At 32.3% G+C, this 10564-nt stretch overlaps 1 protein-coding gene across 1 annotated transcript in view; it reads right to left on the reverse strand.

The window, feature by feature from the left end:
• The window catches only part of MYPT-75D (Myosin phosphatase targeting subunit 75D), a 41162-nt gene extending 30824 nt beyond the window's left edge, over positions 1 to 10338 (reverse strand). Inside the window, exon 1 of the mRNA XM_074172514.1 lies at positions 9941 to 10338. The gene's annotated coding sequence lies outside the window, so the exon portion shown is untranslated. The remainder of the gene's footprint in view (positions 1 to 9940) is intronic.
• Positions 10339 to 10564: the final 226 nt, after the last annotated feature.

Genomic DNA, 10564 nt, shown 5'->3' on the forward strand with positions numbered 1-10564 from the left:
CGATTACACCCTCATTCCTCTGTTCTGTAACTTTTGCAGAGACATAATTTTATTTTGGTCAAAACTGTATAACAGCGTACTGCAATAATCAAAATGGGGCTGTATTATTGTATTATATATGGTTATTTTCGCATTTGTAGAAAGGTGTTTCGAAATTCTAGTGAAGAAATATAGTTTTTTTGAAATCTTTTTAGTCATATAGTTATAGTGTGCACCAAAAGACATACTGTTGTCCAACATAAAACCTAAATATTTGAATTCTTTCGCAAATTCAAGTTTCTGACCATCAGCATACAGGGAAAGAGTATTTATATTTATTTGTTTATATTTGTAAGAGGTTGTTAGAATCATAGCTTTCGTTTTTGAAGTATTTAATTTCATTTTATTTGCCGAAAAATAATTCTCAATTTGATTTAAAGATGAGTTCATCTTTTCTATAGCTACTTTCAGGTCTTTATGTGCTATAGATAGTAACGTGTCGTCAGCAAATAAGTTGATAAAGTCACTAGTGTGGTATGTGTTTATGTCGTTTATGTAAATCAAAAACAACAAGGTCCCCCAGTACACTTCCCTGGGGCACTCCGAACTTTGTAGTGACTGGAATGGATAATTCACTTTCAATCTTTGTGACTTGTTGTCGATCATTTAAATAATCTTTAAACCAATTTAGCACAACCCCTTTAATCCCAATTAATTCTAATTTTTTTAAAAGGATATTCCTATCAATTGTCTCGAATGCTCTTCGTAAATCAAGAAAAACTGCAACAACGTATTCTCCCTTATCAATTGATTGTATCCACTTGGTAACAGTCAGTTGTAGAGCGGTTTCACAGGAGAAATTCTTTCGAAATCCAGATTGGTTTGTTATTAGGATATTGTTCTTGTTAATATATTTCATTAGTTGATCGTATACAGCCATTTCCAACAATTTCTCCATTCCCGGCAGAGTATTAATGGGACGATATTCACTTGATTTATTTGTGTTTCGAATTTTAGGTATCGGAACAACAGTACTGACTTTTAATGCATTAGGAAATTGTCCATATTGTAGGGAAATATTTACAAACTGCAATAGTACATGCCCAATAACACCAAAAGTATATTTTATAAATTTAATATCGACAATTTCTGCCCCAGATTTGTTTTCCAAGTTGTTGATTATTTTAGCAAGGTCTGCTATCTTTAGCTGCTGAAATTCAGAAAAAGTAGACACTGCCTCATCACCCGCTTGCCAAACTGTATTAGCATTTATAGAGTCAACTATGGATTCGATACTAGTTTCGAAATAAAGATTGAAATTTTCAGCAATTTCACGAGTTTCCATGCAAATTTTTACTTGACCGCTTATTTCAAACTGGATGCCGTTACTGAAACTAGAGTTATTCGTTGTGTTTATCAGCGATTTTATGCTTTTCCACATGCCTCGTGGATTTCTCGTGTTCAAATCAATTTTATTATAATAGTACTTCTGTTTTTTTGTTTTGAGTAAATTTACTACATCATTCCTCAATTTTTTGTACCATTGCCAATCATCATCATTTTTGCTATTCTTAAAGGTCTTATATGCATCATCTCTTGCTTTAGCACAATTATGCACATCCTGGTCATACCATGGTAAACTATTTTTATGACAACGGTATGTTTTGAGAGGAGCTATGATATTAACAGTATTTTCTGTTTGGAAAATAAAATCACTATAAAATCGATTTACATCAACACAGTTTAATAAATAATTGTTGCTTATTAGTTCTTTGGTTATTGTATCCATATTTGTTCTGCCCAAATTTCGGTAGGAAATCAGAGTTTTTGAGTTACTCTTTATTCTATTAGACAAATTGACTGAAATCAAGGAATGATCAGTTAACTTTGGCACATGATGTACAATGGTTTGATTATCGAAATTACTAAGAACAAAATCAATCAAAGAAGTACTATTATTTGTAATTCTGGTACATTCATTTACGTGCTGACAAACTCCATGACTGTTTATTATATTTCGAAAACGAGTTGAATATGTGTCATTTTTGAGTAGATTTATGTTAAAATCGCCGGCTGAAGACAATCGTTGCGAAGTGGTTTGCAGAATTTAAAGAGGTGAAATGAGCACCGAGAACGATGCACGTAGTGGATGCCCCAAAGATGCTGTTACCGACGAAAACATAAAAAAAGTTCACTAACTGATTTTGGATGACCTCGAAGTGACGTGGATCGAGTAACTGAGGCTACGAAGATATTAAAGGAACGTGTTGGATACATCGTGCACGAATATTTGAGTGTGCAAAAGCTCTGTTCAAAGAGGGAGCCGCATGAGCTCACAATCGACCAAAAACAACAACGAATTGATGATTCTGGGCAGTGTTTATAGCTGTTCCATCATAAAAAATCCAAATTTATGTGTCGATATGTGACAATGGATGAAACATGGCTCCATCGTTTCACACCAGAATTAAAACGATCGTCATCTGAGTGGACTGCACGTAGTGAACCGACTCCCAAAACTGCAAAGACGCTTGGGAGTCAACAACCACTATTATAGTCGAAGTAACTGATATAGTAATCTTAAAGGTGTCGGCGAAGTCAAAGGCCAAAAAAACCAATACAAAGGAATTATGTCGCAACGAATTAGTCCACGTGGACTGAAGAATTGGCGGTTCGTATTGGATAATTTTTACTAACCGAGTTTTATGATTGGCTGAAGAGTCATAAAATTAGATTTGAAGTCATGCTACAGAATGTATTGATGAGTACCGCCGTTGTGTCGTCAATGTTCAGTTCAGGAACTGATCGAGATTTGAGCGTTGAAATTCGATATTGGTGAAATTTTTGTCATCTGTTTAAAATGTGGCGTCCTTGGACAAGTACTAATAGCAATAACGACGCATTCTTTTTCCTGTGTAGTAATTCCAATAGCGCTGGTGAACAATGCGAAAAATAGATACCAGTGAATAAGATTCGGATGCATTTGAATTTCGAAACACAGAGAGTATGTTTCAATGTATATAAGAATCTAGATATAAAGTTTGGTTTCGAGGGAAAAAAACTATTACAAGCAACATCAGATTTGACCGAAATTCCTTTCTCAACTGTACATAAAATAGTCAAAAACAAACCTTATGAACGCAAGACGCGATTTGATACGGGATTACCAAAACCTTTAGATGTGCATCTAATAAAGTCATTAAAAAACAATATACGACTGTTACAAAAGTAATGAGATTCCAACAACTGAAATCATAAGGAAGAAATTGAATACTTCCGGCCATAACGTGAGCTGCTGTGACAAAACTCTTCAGAATTGGATAAGGAAACTAGGTTTTAGATTTAAAATAATAAACAAACATCAAGCGGTTATGGGAAGCAGAAGAATAGTGGAATTGCGTAACAAATAACTAAATATAGACAAGAACAACGGCAAATTTTCTATTTGGACGAAACTTGGTATGACACTCATGACACAGTTACGAAAGGGTGGACTGATGGTTCGAGAATGTGTACGCCTAACATGCCTGCAAACAAAGGATCGCGACTAATCATTGTGAATTGCGGAGGAAGTAAAGGATGGGTTCCGAATTCTTTGAAATTAGGTGGAAAAAACTTAAGGACTGCAATGTAGACTATCATAAGAACATGGAAACTAATATTTTTGAGGAATGGTTTGAAAACGCATTAATCCCAAATTTGGATGCGAATAGTGTAATAGTTCGTGACAACGCTTCCTATCATTCGCGACAGCTCATCAAAGTACCGAATAAAAATTCGAGGAAAGATGAAATACAAAATTTTTTAATGGATAACAATTTGTATTTTGAAGAAAACTATACTAAAAACCAACTTCTTGAAGTTTTACAGACAAAAACATTTGAAAAAGTGTATGCCCTTGAGAGTATTGCTGAAAAATATGGACACACCCTATTTTTGTGTTTTCAATCCCATCCCCATATATGGTGGTTCACACCTATTCAAGTGCGAGTAAGTAGTATTCAGAAGTATTTTCAATCATCACTCTGTTATTTGAATCCTCACTTGCCCACTTAAAAAACGAAATTTATATATATATATATATATATATATATATATATATATATATATATATATATATATATATATATATATATATAGCTATATATATATATATATTATATATATATATATATATATATAGCTCTCTAACTATTTTATTAAAGGGGAACTGCTGGAATGTAGGGGGCACTATATCTTTTACTTGAGCGTTTAAAGGTCTAAAGCGCAAAAAACGCCTCCAATTGAATAAAAAAAAGTGATGTTTCATCAAGATAATGCACCATGTCACAAATCAATGAAAACGATAACAAAATTGCATGAATTCGGCTTCGAATTGCTTCCGCATCCACCGCATTCGCCAGATCTGGTCCCCAGCGACTTTTTCCTGTTCTCAGACCTCAGGACCTCCAGGCTCCCTGGAAAGAAATTTAGCGCTGATGAAGAGGTTATCGTTGAAACTTTTCAGACCAACTTTAACCAAGAATTTCAATTCTATGGTTAGAACGCGCTTCATGAGAGAACATTCACATGGTCTTGTTGTGACCGTTGCTACTTGGAGCGGACGTCTGGTGAGGACCAACGCGGACGTGGTGGAGACGTGACATGTGCAATGTGTCTGTCGTGCTGAAAAGTCAATCGCAGCCGAGAGATCCGACAACCTCCAACTAGGTAAAAAGAATCTGCACATACAGGGTTGCCACTTTCATTACTCTCGTAATAACTCTATTACTATTGGATTTTTTCTCAGAGTAATAATGACATAGAGTTGCCATGTCTATACCAATACAATACATGTATTTTGAAACGGGTATCGTACTACCCTTTTCTGTACAACTTATGGGCGAGGGGGTGGCGGGTAATGAGGGGTTATGAAGAGTTTGTTTATATTTGAAGTAAGTTGGACCATAAAACAGTGGCGGTTGGTTTAGTTGATAATCGGAGGGATATTATATATTTATAAAATAAATCATTTCAGGTGAAAATGTATTGTTTAAATAGTTCTTACAGGAAATCTAATTTATTATTAATTATTATGGAAATGAGGCCAGTTTTTCTACCACCTACTAGATGTTTATTCATGTATGGCTTTATAATAGAGCACGTGGTTTACTGGGTTAAAATTAAATTATTGCAAATGAACTAATTCATAACAATGATAAATGTTAATTTTAAAAGTAATGAACTTTGCTTCATAAAACCAGATGAAAAAATTTGTAATTTATTCTCAGATTTGATGAACAAGCGGTACGGTTTGTGAGGTCCGATATATGAATGATTTAATTTATAAAGTTTTACTTTGCAATTTGAGTAATCGAATAATCATTTCGTATGAGGTTCACTAATTTCAAATTTTTGATGATAGAATTTATTTCATTAAATTTTTCAAGTAAAAATAGGCATTTCAAAATGCAACATAAAATTGAAATATTCGAAGTATTTCTTAAAACCTAATTTCTTTTTATTTTCTTTGCTACATTTTACTTCAAAAGTTTCGTGGAATCTATTTTATTAAGTTTGGCTAATGCTCCAAAGTCGTCATTTCAAAAAGTTCGAATTTTCTAGGAAAGAAAATACTAATTCTGTTTGAATTTTTAACGTATGCTCAATTCCAGTAAAATTTAAAGTAATATGTGAAATAGTTTTATTATTAAAAAATAACCTCAATGTGCCACGACTTCAACAGGAATATAAAATGTATAACCGCAAAAATTATCAACAATTATATTGAAATTATTTTGAATGTAAATTTTTCATTTATTTATGCAAAAACATTAATCTTCAAGTTCTTATCTAAAGTTGTTCACCTCGAGAGCTCAGCCTTGTTGTACACGTTTTGTGTTCTATATCTTCATTATCATCAATGGTCAAAATTTAGTTACAAACAATAAGGAACTACTTTACCAATTATAATTTTATCTCCCGCCACCAAGAGATGATACAAACACCGAGTTTTTTAAAAACAAATATTAAATTACTGCTCATTGTTTTTTTTTTACCGAGACTCAAGGTGAAAATTGACTAACACTTGAAACACAGAAATAATATATTACTCACATGATAACGATTTGAAAGTATTAGTATTAATTAGTTGGAAGCCATAAAAATATGGTTGTAGCTGAAAACGCGCCTTGTCCCACCTTTCGATTTTTGGATAACTGTGAAGCATCAGATTTGGTATATGTATATACCAAATCACCGAATCCTTTGAAAACCACGATCCTCTAAAGGATATCATACACTATGAAAAACTAGGTCCAAGAATGGGTATATCCGTCCCTCCAAGTAACATCGTTAGCAAAATGCCACTAATATGCCTGGAATTGTTTATCTTTGACGGCGTTATGTTTATCACTTAATTAGTTTATTGGATATCTTATCAACGAGATAACATTTCAGATGCTACCATACTTATTCACGATTGGCGTCAGGACATTTACACATTGTTAATAAAAAGGGTATATAAACGGTATGATGTTAATCTAATTTACAAGTCCCTGAAAAAAAAATCGGATTATGAAATTTAAAAATAGAATTTGAAATTAAATTAGGATTTGAGAAATAGCGATTGCTTGGATTTTGGGCAAACTTCAAGTTGTATCACTGATGTATTCCATAAGTTCAAACTTCCATTGTCTAATATAATATAAATTGATTTGAAATCCCTGAAACAAAATCAAAAAGATTAACCGAAAATAACAATTTTATTAAACAAAAAACTGAAATTACAAAGAAATAACATACAAGCAACAATCAAAAAAATAAAAAATTGAAATATTAATAAAAAGCAGTTATCACCCGAAGACGATTGTGGATACTAACAATCGAAACGTCGTGACGTAACTTGGTTTGGAATCTTTTAATTTTTATTTTTTGTTTTTTGCTAATGATATTTTTTAATTTTTTAATTTTCAGCTTTTATTAATATTTCAATTTTTAATTTTTTTGGTTGTTGCTTGTATGTTATTTCTTTGTAATTTCAGTTTTTTGTTTAATAAAATTGTTATTTTCGGTTAATCTTTTTGATTTTTTTTCAGGGATTTCAAATCAATTTATATTTTATTAGACAACGGAAGTCCGAACTGATGAAATACACCACAAAATATTGTCAACCACCTTCAAACAAATTGTATCACTGATATAATTTTTTTGTTTTCAGTGACTTCATTGGCATTGGGTGTAAGTGTTCTGCCAGATCAAACACTTTGTTATTAGCAAGTTTAAATTAAAAAAAAAAGCATTTGAAACTCTCAAAATTTATGGTTCACTATCTTCATAGTACATATTAGCCAGGAAAGTAGATATTTTCGGTCGGCATTCACCAGATCCTACTATATAGATATGTTAAGATAGATGAACGTTTCAAGATTTCATTTCGAAATATTTATTTTCTTATATATATGTATCTCTTCTTGATACACTATTCAGTAATATTTTGATTGTTGGAATATTTCTTCCTCCAGCTTTGTTCAACACATTGCAGAACTATTTGCAAATATTTTCTCAATACGACTATGCCAGGACAATGGATAAGAAACAATGATTTTATTAAATGGCCACCACGTTCACCTGACCTGACCCTTCTGGACTTTTCATTGAAGACAAGGTGAAACAACTTTTGGCAATGTTGACGAATTGAAAGAAACAATAATAAGGGTTTGTTGCATGGCTATAATTTCACAAATGCTGGAAAATACTATTGCAAGAGGGAATATGTGTTTGAGGAATGATGGACCAATTTAACCATTTAATGAGATATCATGAACGACGTAGGTAGTTAAAAGTATTTAGTAATTAACTTTTTTCTGTTACTTGGAATATTACATGTTCTCTCGATATGTGGAGTTTATGTACAGCTTTGAGTTCTAGACCCAAAAAATATCGGTCTTTCCTTTTTTGACCAAGAATTGTATGACCATACAGGGATATTGAGAAAAACGTCGGGAAACACATGTATTTGTAATACACAGCTGAATTTGTTATTACAGTGGCTACAAAAATGGATGAAAAAAACCAGAGGTCCGTATTCAAAAAAATAGTTGTTTATGAAATCTAATGAACGAAACGTCGCATTGCAAATTGTTTTATATTAGATTGTGACAAATAAGAAATAGTATTGAAAGTTCCTCTACCTTTTTTCTACGTCATTCGAAATGGAGGCGAGATAGCCAAAAACCGAAATTTGACAATTCTAGTTTTTGACGAATATTTTAAAAACATCCACTGATATTCTTGACTTGAAAACGGATTATTCTAGTTCCTCAAAATATAAAACTTTTGTCTAATTTAACGCACCGTTTCCAAGATAGTATTAGCGAGATCAGCTAAAAAAACTGCCTGTATATGTTAAATGACTGATTTCATAATATTCCTTGTCTGTATTTTAGTTATTATTTCATATGCAGCTCATTCACAATGTATTCTCATAAGATTAGTAGTTATTATATAAAAGAGACAAACTAGTTGTTGAGTTATTGAAAGTGTGTTCGGATATTAACTCCATCAACTTCTATCACCCATCAATTGTTCTGAATTCAGATCCGGAGTAAAAGGAGTACAACTTGTGGCATTTGGCATTTCAGGAGTGGACTGAAAAGAGCAACTTCTTTGGTACCATCACGACGACATGGGAGTGGACAAGCACATTTGCTACTGTTGTGGTGTATTTTGTATTTTTTAGCCGCTTGAATCACACCACTTTGATCATTAATGTTTAAAAATAATAATTGAAATTAATATAATTTCAAATAATGAAAAATAGCAGTAGGAAACGTTAGTAGTAGAACTATTTGTAGTTTTGAGTTTTTAGGTCATCGTATGTTACTATTTCTTCCTGATGTTTCACTGGTGTGAGTAACTGTCATCTTCAATGATCTGTGTTATAGCTAAAGTTGAAGGACCTCCAACATTAGGAAGAAATTACAACACACGACCACCTATAAACCTGAAATCACAAACAGTTTCAAGAGATGGCTGCAAATGCCACTGCAATATTCTAGTAGCAGCGATTTCACCATCACCTCTGTTTTTAGAAAAGCACTAAAATTTTATTTCTTTCCATCATTTATTTTATTTATACACAAAATTTATAAATACGACAAGTTACAGACTAATAAGACTTTTTAGGTGGTTTATATATTTATTCTACTTGGAAGCAAATTCTCTATCGACCTATATTTATTTATTTTTCAGATTGTAGAACCCCAGAAAACTCTATGAAACATTTACTCCACAAAAAATAATGTCCTTGTAGAAAAATGGTGATGAATACTTGCAGGCCAGTATGGCCTGCAAATAGGTAGTTTTAGATGCTAAACACTTTAATGTTTACCATTAAAAATAAAAAAGGGCGCAACTCAACTGGATCATCTTTGTGAGCAAAACATGCATCAAAAATACCATTTCCACTGTTCTGGTGTGTCTGATAAAAAAATGACTTGTTGACATATGGAAAAAATTATTTGAAATAACCATTTATTAACAAATATTTCAGGAATTTTCTATTTGGAACTATATTATTTGATATATTTATATTCTGTTAAATTTATAGTTACAAAAAAAACGAAAAATGTAAAATTATTTCTATAAAAGTATCTAGGTCTGTTTGTGATAAAGAGGCATATGTCATATAATCACATTTTAGGAACTAGTAAAATTTTCCAAATTACCATAGGTTTAATAGAGGTATTTTTTGAAAAGGTGGCGAAATGTTGCGGACAAATTAATAATAAACTCCGTAGAATACTTTCAATGCAGAAGGATGATGTGAAGGTGGTAAGTCTCGTTTTTCTTTAAACCGGTTGACAAATAGTTCCAACCAAAAAATTCCTGTTTTTATCTAAATAGAAGGTAGAATCTTGACAAATGTAAATATTCATGAGAGTTCCAGAATCAACTCAAGTATTTAATATAGAAAACTTACCTCTCTAAATAGGTTAACTTCATACCATAACTACCGTTTTTTTCTCTATATTTTCACATTTTTGTAACACTAAGTAATATATTTATGTGTACATTTTCGACGTTCACTATAAATTCATCCTCTACAAATTTGAGTAATAACTACAATTTGAAATTAAAACACACTTTATTCAATAATTGCACAAAACTGTTTCCTGTCAAGCTTCAGTGCATTTCGAATGCACCTGATCTTAACACAAAAACCCCGTGCCTTTGCAAATTGAACTAAAAACAAAACTAGGTAGAGCCACCGTACTAAGTGTGTTTACTTCTTAGATTAGGTATATCTTTCCTTGTCTAAGGTTTACTTCTATACGGTGGTAGAGCTTACACACACTTTTTAACGTAATGAACTTCAGAGCTTCCAGCTGAAGTCAATAAAGGTTCACTTGTGGTTGGAACCATTCAATGCGCAAGTACAAATAAAGTGAAAAAGAGAGGACGTTAAGGTATGTTCCAAAATTAACCACTTCCTTACCTCTACTACCCAGAGTTTTTGACAGCAGTTACCTGTAAAATATATTATTGAAAGTAACTTTCGAAACAAGACGGTTGTGTCAATTCTGTTATTGATAAGTCAACTATT

The sequence above is a fragment of the Leptinotarsa decemlineata genome, unplaced genomic scaffold (genome assembly GCF_025532065.1).
Source record: "Leptinotarsa decemlineata unplaced genomic scaffold, Ldec_3_MD MMD2_tig00000133_RagTag_RagTag, whole genome shotgun sequence".
Lineage (NCBI taxonomy): Eukaryota > Metazoa > Arthropoda > Insecta > Coleoptera > Chrysomelidae > Leptinotarsa > Leptinotarsa decemlineata.